Genomic DNA, 21,582 nt, shown 5'->3' with positions numbered 1-21,582 from the left:
GCCTGTATTGCATTTAAATTGTATTTACTGCTGTTTTAGCTGCTTTTCTGTAACAAAAAAAAATTCCTAGCTTGTTTCCTGCCTTTCCTGTAACTTGTCTAGTCCAGATACAGACTTGCTGTATCCAGGACTGTTTGTATGCTCCTGAGCCCCTCAAGCCTTTCTGTGTTGGAGGGAAGCCTTCTAAATTATCAGTGGGAGTGGTAAGCACTAAGTAGCCTATCGACCACAGGAGGAGAGGTTTCTGGCCCAGAAATTATAGTTTATTGGCCGTTTGGGAAGCTCTTCCATCTTTCAACCTTCTGATTCCAAAGCCTGTGTTTGTGCTTGTTTCCTGCCTTTCCTGTTACTAATCTAGTCCAGGTACAGATTTGCTGTATCCATTATCTCTCTTTGTCTGAGCCCCCCCCCCAAGCCTTTCTGTGTTGGAAGGAAGCCTTCTAGCTTATCAGTGGGAGTGGTAAGCATCAGGTAGCCTATCTACCATGGGAAGAGTGGGTTTTGACCCATAAATTGTAGTTTATTGGCCGTTTAGGCAGTTTTCCATCTCTTTCAACTTGCTGGCTTAAAAGCCTGCATTTGCACTTGTTCCCTACCTTTCCTGTAACTAGTCTAGTCCAGGTACAGATTTGCTGTATTCAAGTCTCTTTGTAAGCTTCTGAACCCCCCCCTCAAGCCTTTCTGTGTTGGAGGGAAGCCTTCTAGCTTATCAGTGAGAGTGGTAAGCATTAGGTAGCCTATCTACCACAAGAGGAGTGGTTCCTGGCCCAGAAATTGTAGCTACTGGCCGTTTGGGCAGTTTTTCCCCATCTCTTTCAACTTTCTGGTTTAAAAGCTGCATTTGCATGGTTTCCCCACCTTTCCTGTTACTAGCCTAGTCCAGATACAGAGTTGCTGTATCCAGGTCTGTTGGTAAGTTTCTGAGCCCCACAAGCCTTTCTGTGTTGGAGGGAAGTCTTCTAGCTTATCAGTGGAAGTGGTAAGTACTAGGTAGCCTATCTACCACAAGAGGAGTGGTTCTGGCCCAGAAATTGTAGTTTATTGGCCATTTGGGCAGTTTTTTCCATCTCTCTCAACTTTCTGGTTTTAAAGCCCGTGTTTGCGCTTGATCCCCACATTTCCCATAACTAGTCTAGTCCAGATACAGATTTGCTGTATCAAGGACTGTTTGTAAGCTTATAACCAAGTAGAAAGCACCACAGTCGAGCTGGATATAAACGTTACTTGTACTTTTACAGCATTAAGTGTGGGTCTTTTCACTTTGTGTTCGGTGTTTGGAACTGAATAAACTGTTGCCTATATCCAGCTGGACTATGGTGCTTTCTACTTGGTTATAAGTTTATTTTAGCACCATTTTATCCTTTTGTGGTGTTACTGTTTGTAAGCTTCTGAGCCCCCAAGCCTTTGTGTTGGAGTGTAGCCTTCTAGCTTATCAGTGGGAGTGATAAATACTAGGTAGCCTGTCTACCACAAGAGGAGTGGTTCTTGGCCCAGGAATTGTAGTTTATTGATCATTCGGGAAGTTGTCCATCTCTTTCAACTTTCTGGTTTAAAAGACCACATCTGTGCTTGTTTCCCATCTTTCCTGTATCTAACCTACTGGAAAGCACTAGAAAGCCTTAAACTGATACAAGCCTTCTAGCTTAAAAGAGAGACTTTGCAGTGATTGAGTATCAGTTTTCTGTATTTTCTTGCTGTATTTAACTGTTTTCCGCCTAAATGCTGATTTTTTCCAGCACTTCTTGTGATTTAAAAGCTTGGTTTTTTTTTTCACATATTGTACTTATTTGACTGCCTGCACTTTAAAAAAGTTTTTTTGTTTAAATAAATTGTTTAACTGTTGTAGGCTACACACTAAAGTGCGATAGCCTTTTCTGATCGCTTGTAGTCGTTTAAAGCTGTTTTAAGTGTACTTTTTACTGTTTTTACCTTATCTTTTTAAAAAAAAAATTTTTTGTTTCCTGCCTTTCTAAACTAGTACAGTCCATTTTTCAGGCTAGTGCTGAATTTAGGGCTGTGTTACAAGTTTTTGAGTTGCTCATACCTTCCTTGGATAGAGGGAAGTTTCTCTGTTCACCTGTGAGAGAGGGGAACATTGAGCAGCCATCTGTCCCTGGAGGAGTGGTTCCAGCCCAGAAGTTAGTAGTTTTTTGCACGGTTTTGCGCGTCAGGCAGCACTGGTTAGCTAGGGTTAAATTATTCCCGGCTCCACTAAGTCTTCTCTTCAGTTTTTACTTGAAACTAGTCTAACTCTCAACCTAAGCACTCAAAAAGCATCTTATAGTCCAGCACTTGCTCAGACCTAATAGCAAGCACTAATATACCCTGACACTTGACTGCCCAGCAGGGCAAGGTTCTTTATCCACCCCTCACTAACCAACCGACTATGCAGCTCACCCTACTATTCAGGCATGACCAAAGGGCAACTTCAGGTGTACTCTCCAGTCCAGCTGGTGAATTTGGGTATCCTGAGGCAATGTTACAACTGCCTCATATACACCGACAGCCCTCTCCTCCTACCACAAAATGCTAACATATGCGAGAGATGCAATTATACAGCCAAACTGGAGGCTAAGGTCTCTCCACCCAAGACTGGAACAGACAGTCATGAGGAGAAGGTTAACACTTGCACCACACCTCCAGCCTCACATAGACCTACTAAACCAGCACTGGAAAAAAATACACATAAATACACAAAATCATACTCGGAGGCTCTAAATAAAAACCTGCAAAAGCATCAGAGAGCTCCAAAGCAGACACCCACAAAACCCTGCACCTCACGTCAAATACCAGACAGCACATAAAACACAAAATCAATGTGCCACACAATCACAGCCCTTAAGGCGAAATAACATACCTAACACACTAGTAATAGGTGACTCAATAGTGAGGCACACTGACACCCCACTCACTAGGCTAGGCAAGGAGAAGGTTACTGTAAGCTGCCTATCGGGAGCCAGAATCTGCCACATAACATAAACACTCAGGTTACTCCTGAACAAGTACAAATATGACTCTGTCATTGTTCATGTTGATGTGAATGACCTGAAATATATCTCCTTGGACTACATGAAAAGAGACATGGAAGAGCTCTCTGATTATGTAGCCCAGGTGGGTATGACCCTGACCCTGAGTAGCATCCTGCCCTCACCAAGAATGACACCTCAGTATAAAGAAAAAATGATCAATTTCAACAACTGACTAAGCTTCTGGTGTCATTCAAAGGGGATCCAGTGTCTGTCAGCCTGGGATGACTTGCTCGACAAGCTGCATTGCTTCACAAGAGACGGCTTGCACCTGCCACTCCTTGGCTGTCGAATACTGGTCAAGGCTCTTGCTGCCCCCATAGTGCCTTTTTTAGGCAAGGCTCTAAATTCAAACCCACCATCATAAACAGCACAAGTAAAAAATGAGGGTTATGCTACTCAACATCAGGAGTTTAAGTATCAAAATGCATGCGCTCGAAGCACTCCTTAGTATGGAGAATGTCGGCACCTGTGCAGTAACTGAAACCTGGTTCAAGGCTCCATTGAGCACTCCAACATTACTGGGCTACAACTCGTACCACACATTTTGACCACAGAACACAGACCAAAACACAAAAGGGGGGGGGTGTATCCATATTTATCAAGGATACTCACACCTCAAGGTTAGTGGCGCAGCATGATACATCTGAGATCGTCCATGTGCAACTAACATCGGGCAAATCTGAAATGCAAATTGTGGCCTGCTACAGATCACCCTCCATGACCCAGGACTACCACTTCACCTTTCTGGAGACACTGGAAAACATGAAGGTCCTACCAAACACCCTAATATTGGGTGATTTCAATTACCCTACCATTAACTGGGAAAACTACTTAAGTACAAACTCCCAGGCTCAGCGCTTCCTGGAATTTATCAGCTCAAATGCCCTGGATCAGCTGGTAAACTCCCCTACCAGAGGCCACAACATATTGGACCTGGTCATCACCAACATGGGTGACAGGTGTTCCTTACCAGAGGTCAACCCATCACTGGTTAGATCAGACCATAAACTAATCACCCTCGATGTCCACACCCCACCACCACCCCCAACCAAGGAAACCACAGTGAAAACCTTTTCTAAAGCAAACTTCACCTTACTTAAGGCAGAGGTGGTAAGTTTCACAGCCCCCACGCTAAAGGATAACACTGCCCAAGATGCAGAATTCTTTACAATTGCACTCTGTGAACACCTACAAGGATGCATGGATCATGCCATCCCTAGCAAGACCAAGACTCGCTCCCCTAAGAGAAGGAAACCAGTCTGGTGGACCCCTTGCATAAACAGGTTATACAACATAAGGAGGAAACTAGTTCAGAAAAAAGCAAATCCCAAGAAGGAAAGACATCCCTGATCAGTATCAGTAAGAAACTAAGGTCCCTCATAAAATCATCCAAGGCTAACTTCAAAAGAAAAATAGCCAAGGAGTCGAAAGATAACCACAAAGCATTCTTTAGCTATGTCAAGAATCTAAGTGGCAACTCGCAGATATGCTCTGAGCTAGTGCAAAATAGCACAAAATAATCTGAACCTACTGATATTGCCAACATACTGGCAGATAGATTCAGTGCGAACTTCACCTCCCTCTCACCTTCAAAAGGGCCCACAACAATACCAGAAAAGTGTAGTGTCCTGGAAATCACAGAAGCACAGATGAAAACAGCCCTTTCAAAAGCCAAAAACACAGCATCAATGGGGCCAGATGGTGTCCCAGGATGCGTCTTGCACAAACTACAGAACAAACTAACTCCCTACCTAAACACGCTGTTCAACCTCAGCCTCTCCACAGGCTACGTGCCCATAGAATGGCACACAGCAATGGTTATTCCGCTCCACAAAGGAGGGGCCACAACTGACCCTGGTAACTATTTCCCCATAAGCCTGACTAGCCTAGTCTGCAAGGCTATGGAGCGCATCATCATGGAACTCATTAACAAAGACACTGGGAACCTCCAAACACTTGACCCGACACAGTTCGGCTTTGTTAAGGGCAGATCATGCCTACTAAACCTGGTTGACTTCTTCGAGACAGTCACCAAGGCCATAGATGAGGGAAAGGTGGTTCACACAGCCTACCTTGATCTCGCCAAGGCATTCATAGGTTCATAGGTTCATAGATTAGTACTAAGCTAACTGCCCTTGCGAGCCATTTTAAGCCTAGCCAATTATCCCTTGTGAGACTCAAACCCTGTACCTTGTGTTTGCAAGGCAAACACCTTAACCATTAGGCCACCCTCCCAACCATTCCTCACTCGAGTATTATAGAAAAACTCACCAGCTTGAACATAAACCCCTACATCACAAGATGGGTTGCCAACTGGCTTACAGGCAGAACTCACACGGTAAGAATAGCAGGCTCCAGGTCCAACTCTAAACCAATCACAAGTGGTGTCCCACAAGGCTTGGTTCTGGGACCCCTACTGTTCAGCATATATTTCTCAGATATACAGGCAAACACAGGAGGACTATGGCTAACCAAGTTCACCGATGACTTCAAACTGGGAGACATAATTGACTCTCCGGCTGACACGGACATCCTTCAAAAAGGCCTTACTGAGACAGACACCTGGTGTCAAAGTTATGGCCTCAAGCTAAATGCCAAAAAATGCATAGTCATCCCGTTTGGGAAAAACAAAACACCCACTAATTGCCACATAGGCGGCAGCCCTCTTAATACAGAAGAGGTAATAAGAGATCTGGGGACCCAGGTAGATAGTAATCTCTCCTTTGACAATCATATTGCCAAAGTAGTTAGGAAATACGTCTACGTGGCCCATCTAATTACTAAGGGGTTCACATCTAGAAATAAAGAGGTTATAGTGCCCCTCTACTCGTCACTCATCAGACCCATCATAGAGTACAATGTCCCATTTGGGATGTACCTCACAAGACACTTCCAACAGCTGGAAAGACCACAAAAGCACCTCACCAAGAGGATTACTGGCCTCAAACATATGTCCTATGCAGCCCGACTCAAAAAACTCCAGCTGTACTCAGTGGCATATCGCTTACTCAGAGGTGATCTCTGCCTGACTTACAAAGCCATGTCCAACTCAGAATTGATGGACATGTGCCACCTAAAGAAATCCAAGTCACTGCGAGCCACGCACTCTAGTGAGCTAAACCTCGCCACAACAATAAATAGAACATGCTGGAGGGATAGATTCCTGTCACAGAGACTCCCTATGCTTTGGAACAAAATTCCTAACTACATTAGGCAGAGCCCCTCACTAACACTCTTCAAGTGAAGCCTTGATGAGTGGATGGGTAGCAGAAAATACACCCCTGGGATCACTTCATTGGCTCTGCTTGACAGAGGCTCAGTTAATTAATCAATGGGGCGAAGAAAGCCGACACACTCTGGCTAGGCTTAAAAATGCCCTCGGGCAGATAGCCAAGTACCTACCTATGAACCTATGAACATATCTCTAAGGCCATCCCAAAAGTACTTCATTTTTGACACTTAGGTTTTCCCAGTATTCATATTGCATCATCTTAACACCTGGTCTGAGTTCTCAGGCCACAAACTGCATTAGTTAGCAATCTAACACCTCCTCAGAAACTTACAACAATACAAGGCATTTCACATGTGTATTCTAACAGAAACTAGAGCAATAAAGCACCCTCCACATGTAAATTATGGTCATAAACTTTAGCCTTAAAACAATGGGCATGAAACCTTCATCCAGCCACACTGGAGCTGAATTCTAATATGAAATATCACAGCATGCTTCACTGGGCCAGTAGAGTGCAATGTTGTCACATATTTTGCAGTTCCACATTTCACAGTAATCTTTTACACTCAAGAACACATACCTGTATTTTGCATTTATTTACAAATGCCAGAATTATATATCAAATTCTATTTGACTAGGCTGGCAGCCTTCGCCCATCTCTCAGCAATCATCACATCTCTTCTCCCCTGGGGAACTCAAGCAAGTTTTTCAAGTGCCCCTTTAGAAACATCACTTGAGAGTGCCAGGTCTATCTGGGTGTACCTCACCCCATTCCCTGTCTTGAGAGCCCATCTGCATTGGCATTGCTACTCCCACTGCGGTGCTGCACTGACATATATGCTTGCAACCCCAGACACCATCTTAGCAACTTGGCATTTTGCTGACTGGCTTAGGAAATCCTTATAAGTGGCCCATATAATTACTAAGGGGTTCACTTCTAGAAATAAAGAGGTTATAGTGGCCCTCGACCCATCCTACAGTACAATGTCCCATTTTGAATGTACCTCACAAGACACTTCCAACAGCTGGAAAGACCACAAAAGTGCCTCACCAAGCGGATTACTGGCCTCAAACATATGTGCTATGCAGCCCGCCTGAAAAAACTCCAGCTGTTCTGTTTAATCACGTTGGAGGGTTGTGATCTGTCATCACAGTGAATTTTCTTCCATACAGTAAGGCTGAAGTTTTTGTGGTGCCCACACTATGGCTAGACATTCTTTTTCTACCGCTGCATAGCATTCCTCCCTGGGTCGGAGCCTATGACTGAGATAAACCACTGGGTGCTCTTCTCCCTCTGAAGAAATCTGGCTAAGTACAGCCCCCACCACATATTTATTTATTTTATTTTACATTTGTTAACCGGGGGTGTCTGACTGAGCCAAAAAGGCCCTTTTTCAGCAGAGGCCCGGGGAGAAAAGCTCCACAAAGAAAAATTACAGACACATTTAGTTATTTGGACATGATCAGTATACACACAAATTACAAGAGACATGTTTGTACAGTGATATGCAGCACATAAACAGTTACAGTGGAGAGAACAAACAAAAAAATATTAATTTTAAAAATAAAGGTAATTAATAGATTTGTGGTGTACAGCTGAAATTTGGAACATAGGTAGAATACATACATAGTACACAGGTACAGTACATACATTTTAGATTAGCCAGTGTTTGTGAGTAAGATTGAAAACTATTATCAAGTGCTCTAGATTTAGTATGTATATGTTATCCGCTTTCACTAGCCTGGGGAGCAATCATGGCACTGCCAACTTTGCTTGAGATGTTGCCTGATGAGGTCTTTAAAGGAGGCTTTGGATGCTGTGTTTTGAATGCTATTGGGGACAGAGTTCCATTTTTTAGCCACTGAACTACTATATAGTGCATCTCCAATGCTATTGTAGCTGTTGGTGACTTCTAGTAGTAGTTTGCTTGATGATCTAAGAGGCCTTTTGGCTGAGTGATGTTGTACTAGGTTTTTGATGGCAGAACACTTATTGGGGAGGTAATAGATAAAATGATAGAGGCAGAGCTGATTATAGGTTAGGAGGTTGGGCAGTTCAAGCCAGTGGAGCTGTGTCAAAGCAGTACAGTGATGAGTTCTAATGAGCAATTTGCAGCAAAGCGGGCAGTTTGGTTATAGCAGGCTTCCATTTTGCTTAGTTCAGTTTTGTTGAGATTAGTCAGAATGGCAGATGCATAGAGTAGGGTGGATAGAAGTTGGGAGCAAGCAATGGCTGATCTTGTGTTGTTGGTAAGAAATGGTTTGATATGGTAGAGTGACCCCAGTTTGGCATGTACTTTTTTAATAGTTAAATTGAGATGACTATTAAATTTTAGGTGGGAGTCTATGGTTATTCCCAATAGCTTAGCCTGTGCCACTGGAGCAATTGGAGTAGCATTTGTGGAGGAGATAGTGAATTGACTGTTAGTGTTTTTTGTTAGAACTGGTTATAATCATAAGCTGAGTTTTCTTTGGATTGAGGATAAGTTGGGCTTTGGTAAGGTAGTTTTCAACGTCAGAGAATGCTAGCTGAGTTGTTTGCAGGAGTGTGGGAATGTTTTGTGCAGCACAAATTAAGGTAGTGACATCTGCATACTGAATTATAGATACATGCTGTGTGGAGGTATGGAGATCACTTGTGAAGACTATGAATAGTAGTGGTCCTAAGATAGAACCCTGTGGGACTCCTATAGCTATGGGCAGCTGAGGAGAGAGAGAAATTTCCCATTTCACAGCTTGGTACCTGTCAGTTAAGTAGCTTTGGAACCAGGTAAGAGTGGAATTTGATAGATGATATTTGTTTAGTTTGTTTAGCAGGATTTGGTGTGAGACTGTGTCAAATGCTGTGGACATATCCAGAAAAAGAGTTGACACTTATAGGCCTTCATTTTTGGGACGGTTTACTGTGTCTGTGAAGCAGAGGAGGGCTGTATTGGTACTATGGGCAGGTCTGAAACCATGCTGAGTAGGTGGCAGGATGTTGCTGTCTAGGAGATAGTTTAGCATCTGGGTATGGATGCATTTTTCTAGGATTTTGGCCAGGGGGGGAGAGTAAAGCAATGGGTCTGTAGTTATTAAGTTCAGTGGAGGTCCCGCCTTTATGTATGGGTGTAACATAGGATATTTTCCAGAGTTTGGGCACATAGTTTTCAACAATTGATCTGTTTATAAGAGTGGAGACTGGGATAGCAATAGCATCTGCTGTGAGTTTCAAGAAATAGCTGGGGAGTAGGCTGGCTGCTGTTGATGAGGTTTTTAGTTTGGAGAGCCTGCTTTTGATTGAAGTGGTGGAAACTGTTTTGAGGGTAAAGCTTGTATTAGTGTTATTTGTGTTTGGGGGATAGTGAGGAAGGAACTGTCCTGTGATACTAAGGATAGAATTGAGTTCACAAAGTGGGAGATGAATTGTGTTTCGATGGGAACTTTAGTGTCAGGGTTGGATGGTTTGGGGGTAGACTTTTGATGGATTTTGGTAGCTGGTTTACATTTTTCCAAATTTTTTGCGGGTTGTGTTGGTATTTAGTTTGTAATGTTGTGTAGTAGGATTTTTTGTCCAGCCTAATGCATTTTTTTTGCACAGTTGCGCACTTCTTGGTACTTAGTTAGGCTTTATGTTTCTTTGTTTTTTTGATAGTAAAGCCAGGCAGTGTCTCTGGACTTGAGGATTTGTTTGGTTTCTTTACTGAGCCAGGGGATTGTAGAGGTTCTAACCTTGATGTTGCGCAATGGAGCGACAGTGTCTAGTTGTTGTAGAAATGTTTTGTTGAAATATACTACAGCCTGGTCAAGTGGGAGGGTTTTTAGGGGGTCCAGTTACAATTACAGAGTAAAGTGTTGAGGACCTCAGGAGAGAATTATTTTGTGTTTCTAGTGGATATATAGTTAGTGGTTTTGCATATACTTGTTCTACTACGTATAAAGTATATTATGTTGTGGTCACTTAAGGTGTCTGGGAGACTGCATGTGTGAGGCTACAATGTGGGGTTGTTAGTTAGGACCCAGTCAAGGATGGATTCCCTTTTAGATTTTTTTATTACATCTAGTTGGAATTTGGACTAGCTGCTGGTAGCCATGGAGATTTATTAGATTACTTGGTGGTTCTGATATACAGGTGAACCAATTTAGGTTGAAGTCCCCCAGAATAAGGGTTTCTTGTGCGTATGTGGAAGAACACCAGGATAAGAAATCTTCAAGGCTAGCAGGTGTATTACTAGGTGGAATACAGATCACAATAGTTTGAAGCATCCACCTGCACAACAAATTATTTGCTATAGTCTGGACTGGCTAACACAGGGGGTCCTCCCAAAGCTTCCTTAAGCTTCTGAAATGCCTGCTCACATGCTGGGGTCCACACTACCTTATCTGGCCTGTTCTTGCTTGTCAGGTCTGTAAGGGGAGCAGCTATGGTACTGTAATTGGGAACAAACTTTCTGTAGTACTCTAATGTTCCCAAGAATGCCCTCACTTGCTTTTTGGTAACAGGTGCAGGCCATGCCTGAATAGATTCCACTTTGGCAGGTTCTGACCTTATCTTAAAACTCCCTGCTCTATGTTCTAGGAAGGAGACCTCTGCCATACCCACCTGACATTTGCTTAGCTTAATGGTCATCCCTGCCCTCTGTAGTCTGCCCAGCACCTCCCTGACATGCTGAAGGTGCTCTTGCCAGGAATGGCTGTAAATAGCAATATCATCCATGTAAGCAAGGGCAAACCCTCCTGCTCCTGCTAAGATATGATCTACCAGCCTCTGGAAAGTCGCTGGGGCATTCTTCATCCCAAAGGGAATCTTTGTGAACTCATACAAGCCAAAAGGAGCCACAAAGGCTGACTTTTCTCTAGCACTGGGATTCGAGGGCACCTGCCAGTAACCCGTGGTAAGATCAATGGTTGTAAGATACTTAGCCCCACCCAGCTGCTCTAGGGTCTCATCTGTCCTGGGCATAGGTTAAGCATCTGACTCTGTGTGGCTATTTAATTTCCTGTAATCCACACAGAACATGTTGCTGCCATCCTTCTTTGGCACCAACACCACTGGTGAGGCCCAGGGACTGTTGGACTCTTGAATCACCCCTAGTTCCCACATCTCCTGTACCTGTTCTCTCTGAGTCTGTTTGACTCTCTCAGGCACCCTATAAGGGGCCTGCCTGATAGGCCTTTGGGGTCCTGTATCCACTTGGTGCTGCACCAGGTGGGTGCTCCCTGGTTTCCCGGTGAACATGCCCCAAATTCCTGCAACACTGCTTGGATTCTCAAACCTGGGTAGGAGATAGCTGCTGGGAGATTGCTACCCCTTCCACCAAGATGTCAGCCCAAGCTTCACTGAGGAGATCAGTCACAAGATCTCTCTCAGACTCCTCCTGCAATCCACTGCAAATGCTCAGCACAAGGGCCTCCCTATCATGGTAAGGTTTCATCATGTTAACATGGTACAACTTTTGCACCTGCTATCTGCCTAGCACTTCCACCATGTAGTTAACATCACTTACCTTTCTTACCACCTTGTAGGGTCCCTCCCAAGCTGCTTGCAACTTGTTGTGTCTGGCAGGAATAAGAACCATTACCTGCTTCCCTACAGCATACGCTCTAGCTCCAGCACTCCTGTCATACCACACCTTTTTCTGTTGTTGGGCTTCTGCCAGGTTCTCCTGGGCCAGGGCCATGAGTTCCCTGAGCCTTGTCCTGAGGTTCAGGACATATGGCACAACAGACTCCTTGTGAGACTCGCACTCATCTTCCCACTCATCTCGAATTAAATCTACAGGTCCCCTCACCCTATGCCCATACATCAACTCAAATGGTGAAAAACCTGTGGATTCCTGGGGAACCTCTCTGTAAGCAAACAACAGATGGAGTAAATATTTGTCCCACTCCCTCTTAAACTGATCTCCAAATGTCCGTAGCATGGACTTGATTGTAGAGTTTAACCTCTCAACAAGAGCATTAATCTGTGGATAGTAGGGGTGGTCTTCATGTGCTTTGCCCCACAGGACTTCCACAGACAAGCCAGCAGGTCTGACATAAAATTGGGACCTCTGTCAGACAGTATTTCCTTTGGGAAACCTAGCCTGCTGAAAATCTCTAGCAAATCATTTGCCAGCTTTTCAGCCTCAATGGAGGACAAAGCCACTGCCTCAGTGTATCGGGTAGCATAATCTACAATCACTAGGATATACTTTTTCCCTCTAGAACTTGGGGTACTCAGAGGACCCACAATATCCATAGCTACCCTCTGAAATGGCTCCTCAATCACAGGCAAAGGCAACAAAGGAGCTCTCACATTGTCTCCTACCTTGCCTACCTTTTGGCACTGCTCACAGATCCTGCAATACCCTGTTACATCTCTGGAAATTCCAGGCCAATTGAAGTTTTGCATAATATGCCTCTTTGTACATTTTATGCCCATATGACCTGCAAAGGGAATATCATGGGCTATGGCTAGAAGCGCCAGATGGTAAGCTCTAGGCACTACCAACTGCTGTACTCTCTCACCTTCTAGCCTTCCCTCAGGGGTCCACTCTCTGTACAGTAACCCTTTGTTCCAGTATACAGATTCCCCCTTCCCTTCAGAATTAGGTGCCTACCTAGCTACCTGCCTCAGGCTTTGCAAAGTAGGGTCTGAGAGCTGAGCCTGTCTCAAGTCTCTCTTTGTAACTCTTCCCAGCTCCCCTTCCACAGGAAGTCTGGCATCCTCTGACACCGGTGCCTCACTGTCAGCCTGGGTACTACTACTCACCTCTACCTTTGCAGTTACCCTGTCCAAGGGAACATCAGTACCCACAAGCAGCCATGGCTCACATTCAGTCTCACTGCTACAGCATAGGTCACTCCCTGAAGTAACCACCTCAGCAGCCCTGGCTGTAAGTGTGCAGTCTGTCTGGGTCTCCCCCAGGCTACCAGACCCACATGCTTGTCTCCTAGCCTTACTGTATGTAACTGCATAATACATAGTACTGCCTCATCCAAATCCTTCCCTCTCAGGACATCTGCAGGATGGTAGTTCCATACCCCTGTTGTCTCAAGACAACCCACTATTGGCATATTGTCTTTCCCACTTACTGGCTCTCTCATCTTTGGTTCCCCACCTTGCCTCTGTAGACATCTGTATGCCACATGGCCCCACTGGTTGCATTCAAAACATTTAACCCTAGCTCTTGGATTTGTACCTGGACTAGTGGCTTCCCCTGCTACTGGAAGATTCTTTTGGGGTAGTCTGTGCTGCCCATCATGGGTTCCTTTAGACCCATGAGCAGTACTGGGAGTCCCCTTCCTGTGCAGGGCTGCCCTGCTGGCCAGGTATAGGTCTCCCTTCCTCCCCAACTCCTCTGAAGTAGCACACTGTCTATCAGCTAACCATATCCTCATGTCCTCAGGCAAAGTGCTAAGGGCTTATTCCCTTACCAAAAGATCTGCCAGCCCTTCAAAAGTGGTGACCTGACATCCACTCACCCAGCTATGAAAATAAGTGCTTAGTTCAGCAACATATTCAAATACATTTTCATCTGCCTTGCATCTATGCTCACAAAACTTTTTTCTATACATTTTAGGTGTTACCCTAAATCATTCTAATAAATGTCTTTTTACAGCAGTATAATCAAAACAGTCAATGTCATGCACTTTTGCTAAAGAAGTTACAGCTTTACCATGGAGTAATGGTGTCAGGAACCATACCCAGAGCCTTTGGTCAACTTCATACTATTTACATACCCACTCAAGCATATGGATGAAGCTATTAAAATTATCCTCCTCTTTAAACTGTGGAAGAAATGTACTGACCTTTTGTGCTTCTGGGGTCCGGTTACTCCTTTCCCCATTACCTCCATGACTCTGACAAAGAGTCATTATTTCCCTCTCATGCCTCCTCTGCCATTCATTTTCCTCAGCTTGTAGACTCCTCATTTTCTCGGCTGCTTCTAGTTCCATATGCCTGGCCTCCAACTCAAGTCTCTTTAGCTCCAGCTGGATTTTTAAGTCCAATGCAGAAAGGTTGAGCTGTCCATTCTCCAAGGATATTGCATCTCCACTGTCAGTCTGTCCTCCAGGCTACTGTTTTCTGATGCAGTTGTAACCAAGGCTGCAATCGGGTCTGCTTTAGTCAGGTTTCCATGCACCAGCCCCCTAGCCTGGCACATCTCTGCCAGCTGGCTCCTTGTCAGCTTTCCATACACTTCTGCTGACAAGCTGACTGCTCACCCTGACTAACACTAAGCTAATAAAAGAAATAAAACAATTGTGATCTGAACTCTGAGTATACACTGTGTGGCTGTTTTCGAGTACAAAACACTTTAAGAGATCACTGTACATAAGCTACTGGAATTAACTCTACCCCACACCACTACAAGCCAATTAGTATGTGAATTAGATCCCACCACTGTCAAACACTTGTGATGACTGTGCCTTGGCCCAGCAATCAAGGAGCCTCAATCCTCACCACTAACACCACAAAGGTCATCTCAAAGAAGAGAAAAGGATAACTAATACACACAGTAAAGTACAATTTCCCTTAAGTGCACACAGAGATCACAGTCAGTCTGGGGCTGGCTGCTCCCTTGCTCACCAGGTCCCCAATAAAACTCCCCACTGGCACAGCTATAGGGTCCAGGTCTCAGCCTAACTGAGCAAGCTACAACCTCCAGTACCCTCTCTGTCCAACCAGTGCTTCGTGTCCCGCCAAGTAGCTGACACAGCACACACACACTTTGAGATCAGTATTTATACAACTTTACAGACACTCCTCGGAAAGGCTGACACAGATTCTCCAGCTGTGCCCTTTTACCTAGACTATACCGTAGTAACTACTGCCACCATCCAGTTAATAATATCAGCTACTAAAAGGCCCTTAAAAGGGTGTCCAATTATGACTGTGCAATATTATTATCCAATGGTAGTATGGCTAACAGTCAAGGCTTACTTTAGAGTGACCTATTACAATAACCTCTATAAATATGCAATGCACTCTAGAGATTATCTCTACACAAATCAGCCAGAGGTAGAAGGTTTTAAAAAAATTAATAATAAATAATTAAAACACAAGATAAAACTACTACACCACAGAGATATCTAAGAGTTCAGAGATCACACAGAAACTTAAAATAATACAGTAGGACAGGTCTGATTTCAAAGAAAAATACCTAATTAATCTTTACTAGCTTTAACTATTCCCACAAGAAATCACAGTGCTAAAACTTACATGTGAGCACAAGACAAAGTGCTGATAAGCTGGATATCAAGATCGAAATGATCCCAGGTATCATGTGAGAAATAGTATTTAAACATTACTAACAAACATGCCTCTAAGGTCCTCCCAAAATTACATCATTTTTGCCTCCTAGGTTTTCCCAGTATTCATTTTGCATCATCTTAACACCTGGTCTGAGTTTTCAGGCCACAAACTGCATTATTTAGCAATCTAACACCTCCTCAGAAACTTACAACAATACAGGGCATTTCACATCTATATTCTAACAGAAGCTAGAGCAATAAAGCACCTTCCATATGTAAATTTTGGTCATAAACTTTAGCCTTAAAACAATGGGCATGAAACCTTCATCCAGCCACACTGGAGCCGAATTCTAACATGAAAGGATCACAACATGCTTCACTGGGCCAGTAGAGTGCAATGTTGTCACATATTTTTCAGTTCCACATTTCACAGTAATCTTTTACACTCAAGAACACATGCCTGTACATTACATTTATTTACAAATGCCAGAATTGTATATCAAATTATATTTGACTAGGCTGGCAGCCTTCGCCCATCTCTCCCCAATCGTCACAGGTATGACAGATGGTTTAGCTGTACATCCACCACTCTGAAACCTTCATACATAATGTTGGAGGCTGTCTACTAGCTCTCAACCTTTTTTCCTACTTAGCCAAAAAAATAATCAGGGACAACGACCTTAAATTAGAGACACCTTTTAAACATAGTCACTAATGACTTAGAATAAGGATAAAATAAAACAAACTAAATTCACATACATTTGCTAAAGATAATAGCTTTGCAACATTAATGTCCATCACTACTGGCTCCTTGTTATAATTTCAAGACACATGACTGTGAGTCATGGAAAAAAAACAGTGAAACTAAAGCAGAACACTGAATGATGACAGTCACTGCTCTCCTTTATCATTATTTTTGCAGGGGGAGGGAGGTATAACCTGCTCCTTGTGCCATCCTTGCCATTTATATAAACCTGAGACTGTCATACCTCCGAGAAAAGGCAATACACACTGACAGGGCTATCAGGGAATTAGTATATCTTATTCCCTGTTTTTTAACATCCGCCTTGCTATTCTAGCATAGATTATTATGAGTCTCAGAATTGAAAATTACTATTGTCATTATTTCTCGACTGAAAGCCTTCATCTTTTCTCAAAAAAAAAAATGCAGATTTTATGATAGAGTAAATGTTTTAGTAAAAATCATTGAGTCACTGAAAAATCTGGGGAAAGTTGAGAGAGATATGGCTCTCCATTTCCATCTTGCGTTTTCCTTGTATTGTATGGATACTTCTTAACCGTAGCTATCATTCTTTCAGACACATTTCTGAGTACTTCCATTTGATTCTTCTGAAGTATTTCATTTAACTGTTTTTTTTTCTTTTATTTCCGTATCTCTTCCACTTCAAATCCAGTAGTGATACATTGGTCATGACATAAAGTTTCTAAAATGATGACCTCTGAATGCTTCCTAAGAGTTCAGCAAAAGTAGCAAAAAGGAAAATTAGCTTTATGTATTAATTGAGAAATGAAATGAAATGAAATGGTGTACACTGTGAAATTAATTGATGTGGTGAGCATGAAAAGTATACTCTGCCTACTGTCTTATGTCTGCTTATGATATTGCATCGTTGCACACACTGTATGGTTCATATTTTCTCAGTGTGAGGTACAGTTTGGTCACAAATGGACAGACTGAGTAAACTAGAAGAGCATCACTCCCATGATGGGCAAATATATGAATTAAACCAAATATATGAATTACCCATAGACCTGCAATGGTGCCTTACTATTCTACTGTGACATTACTTCATAAAAGAGGCATCTTGTTTTTTTTTTTTTTTATAACACTGTAATGTAATGTTCTTTCTGAGTAGATATGAGTCAACAGGAACAATATACAGATATACAGTGCACGCACACACACAGACACACACACACACACACACACACACACACACACACACACACACACACACACACACACACAGACACATATATACTCACATAGTACATATGCAGTCCACTTAGCAAGCACAGGTTGTGCTTTTGTAAGTATGGCAACAACAAGAAAAAAATGAAAATCAAAGATTATTTTTAATATGCGGGATGGGTGCGTTGCACATTACAATAACACTGTATTTTTTTAACAGAAAATTACCTGTAATTGCACGTAGATTCAGTTGCAAATGAAATAACTGCATAGTTTAATGTTTGCCACTAAGTGGCAATAAAGATTTTTTCAAATGTTTTCATGGCTGAATATAGTGTTTTAGTGTGGCTTTGGAGCTGTCAGTCATGGCCTTGCTTGACAGGGGCACTGGGAACTAACTTTGGGCGGTATGATGCCAGGGAATCTTCTTGTGCTAGGCTTATATAGGCTCCAGGGTCATTAGCCTACTACACACCTATGAACCTATATAATTGGATTCAGTTTCTAAATGGAGTGCAATGCACTTTACTGGGTGGGTAAATGTTCCCATTGTAAGATGAGTTTTAACTTATCTGTAACCTACTTGTACTGCTATTTTCATTAGTTCTTTTGCCTTGTTTTTGAGGCACTTTCTGTTCTACAGCTGACATCTGTAATTAATGTTTAAGAACTATAATCTGCAGTATATTTATTTTCTAGAGTCATGGTTAAATAGGGCCTCCTGGATCTGTTTACATATCTGGTTTTAAATTAAATAAGCTTTAGTTTGCTGTAGATTCTATTTTAAGGCTCTGCTTTATCTGAGAGGAACTTTTTAAAACTTGCATGTATTGTACCAGTTCTAAAAAATGTGTATTAAACAGAACACTCCACAAAATGTTTTCAATGTCAGTTTAATTAGCTGGCTTGCCTAGTTTGTCAATACGGTGTAAGGCTGAAGGGCAAGTCTCATAGCAACTGTCCAGAGCTTTATATATATATTGTAGGCATTAGCATTGATTTTTAGACTTGCGTATCCCAGTTTAAAAGTTATGTGAATTATCTTTTTCAAACTTTTGAAATCTCTAATACAGTTTTAACAAAGGTCAGTTGCTAAGATAACAAATGATTAATTACGAATGAAAACAAAGAATACAAAAACACTGAGGTTAACAATATGTCAGACAATGTTCATAACTAGTGCTTATTTCAGCAATAAACATCAGCTTACTTTACAAGAGTCAGAGGTGACCTTGGCAGTTGAGTTTGTGAAGGTGTATTCACAATACTGAAGTACTTTTTGTATCATCTATAGTCTGATGAAACAAGAAGGGAACAGCAGAGGAAGTTAGTATGTGTGCATATAGATTACAGATGTAACCAGATGAAAGACATGAAAATATAACTTGTTATCACATAAAAAGTTCTTAATACACCATCAATAAGATGAAGTGATAAAAGAGTACATCTTATGGAATTTAAATACTTCTGGTGATTCAAACATGCCGCTAGCTATCACTAGTGGTAGAAATTCAACCAAGTCAGGTAGAATGGATCATGCATGGGTAACCTTCCTACCAAGAAGGCAAAATGAAAGATACATGGTTGGCATGATGTCATACTTATGGAGAAAATAGGACAAGAATCTGCTTTTCACAAGGAAGGCATTACCAGACACATTAGTTAAGAAATGGAAATTTTAAATGAAGACAAGATGGGGGTATGAAAACCAAATGGGGACACAGAGAAGGGCATGCCCAAGAAAAGATGAAGACATATTTTCTTCCACTTACCTGATTCAATAGTAAATACCAAGCACTGAAAATGAAATTTAAAGAAACAGGACGGTACTGCCAATCTCTTAGTAGAAGTTAGCTAAAGCAATCTTGGTGGCTACATATGGGCAATATGACTTCATAGTTCAGATTCCTCTACAAGGATGGACCTGATGGTATAGTCTTGGGCAAGGTCAGATATTCCAGAAGAAAAATAGTTCAAAATACATCACAGACAGGAAAACAAGAGTTGTCCACTAAATAATAAGTTTGTGAACTCCAGATACATGTAATGAATCATATTTGTATTGCTTTCCTGGGAAAATGAAAGGAACACTTTGTGCAGAAAAATCTTATAGTAGATCTATTGCATCTTTAATAAGCCAAATAAATACCCTATTAGTGGCAACAAGCACTACATACTGTACCTTTGTTGTTGCTTGTGCGAGCATGTTTCCTAGGTAGGAGATGATATTGTACACTTTAAAAAACAAATTTCATAAAGCTAGCCATTATCAGAACAGCTAGAATAAATTTGACCAAATAACAATCCTTTGTTGAGTTCCCGAAAAACCACTGCTCGGACAAAAAGTTTAAAAGCGATGTACTTTATTCCAAGTGAAGACCCTACAGAAAAACTTTGTTCAAAGCATACAAGTGTTTCCTGGTTAAGCGCTTTCATCTGCAGAAATGCAAATTTCATCAGAACCAAGATCAAGGCGCTTGGAACTCTTTTTAAAACCTGATTTTGGCGCCAAAAATCAAAACCCCCTTAAATTAAGGTAATAATAGGATGTCACTATGAAAATAGAATATGACTATAAAAAATGTACAAAAATGTTTAACTTCCAAAATAAACAACCTACTTGTTTAGTTAAAGTAATAAATATAATGCTTTAGATAAAATGTACTAATAAACTGAACTGTACAGAAAGTCAGTCTGTTAATAAGAAGAGACAATCCATTAACATAAATCAATCTATTAATAAAAATGGTTTAATACTAATGTGATCATTCAATCCAGGACAAGTAGTGGCGTCACATAACATTTGCCACTTACTTTCTAATAGTCCCAAAAAAATTTTCCAGTTGCCTTCGCAACCTTTAGAGTCGATATGATCAATGATACTAAAAAGAAAAGTGTGTTCCTGCCCTCTATCTAAAACATGTTTACTTAGAGCATTGTTACTGTCATGTTTTTTTATCTTATATAAATGCTCGTAAATTCTAGTTTTTAATTTTCTCTCGGTCTTCCCGATGTAGTATGCATTACATACTATACATGTGGCGACATAAACTACTCTAGATGTATTGCAATTACCTACTAAACTAACCAATCTGGTTTTGGTAATGTTATTCAACGTTATTATCTTAGCTTCATTAATATTCTTACACTGATTACAGGTGCCACATTTAGTCGTTCCTTTTTTGTTAGTGTCCTTATCCCTCGCCTTCTTGGTAGCCTTTTTGCTCTCCAACATGTTTTTAATCTTTGAGGATGTTTTGTAAACACATTTTGGGGTAGTCCCCACTATTTTCCCTACTTCTTCTGATAAAGTTAAAATGTTCCAGTGTTTTACTAAAATTTCTTTTATTACGTTTGTGTAAGGGCTAAACATAATCACACAAATGTTGTTGTTGTTGTAATTGTCCCTCTTGTTGGAGTTAAAAGGTTTCCCCAACAAGGGTGGGTACTTGTGACCCCATTCCTTTTTGACAAAAGTAACTATAGGAGTTAACATGGAGCATGGATACCCTCTGTTGGTAAACATGTTATAAATATTGTCCAATTCTTTTTCCATAATATTTTTGTTGGATGACATACGTGCTGCACGTATGCATTGACCTTTAAACACATTTTTGAAAACATGAGGTGGGTGACTACTCCCATAAAATATGTAATCATTGGAGAAGGTATCCTTCCTGTAAATTCTTGATTCAAAACCTTTTGTACTGTTGTTGACGTAGGTGTCTAGATACGAAGTCCCTTCCTTTTCTACCTTATAAGTAAATTTCAAAAAACAAGTCGGCTTGTTTAAATAATCAATGAAAGTCTTAATTAGGTCTTCAGGTCCCTTCCAAAGAATGAATAAATCGTCGAGGTATCTTGTGTAATATACCATGTGTTTGTAGTATTCACTAGGGAATATGTATAGAGATTCCCATTCTAACATGACCAGGTTGGCGAACACAGGGGCACAAGAAGTGCCCATAGCTACGCCCCTGGTCTGCCTGAACACTTCTCCTTGAAATTGAAGGTAGTTGTGATCCAGGATTAAACCCATCATGTCGATAATGAGGTTAATTTTCTCCCAACTCAAAGTGGAATGTTTCCTTAAGCTTTCAAAAAAGTATTCCAACCCAATGTCTTTTGGAATACTTGAAAAAAGGTCAACAACATCAATTGTTAGAAAA

The sequence above is a fragment of the Protopterus annectens genome, chromosome 5.part0 (assembly GCF_019279795.1).
Source record: "Protopterus annectens isolate FY-2018-M chromosome 5.part0, PAN1.0, whole genome shotgun sequence".
NCBI classification, from domain to species: domain Eukaryota; kingdom Metazoa; phylum Chordata; order Ceratodontiformes; family Protopteridae; genus Protopterus; species Protopterus annectens.
The sequence above is the reverse complement of the archived record's forward strand: the minus strand, read 5'-3'. Positions refer to the sequence as shown.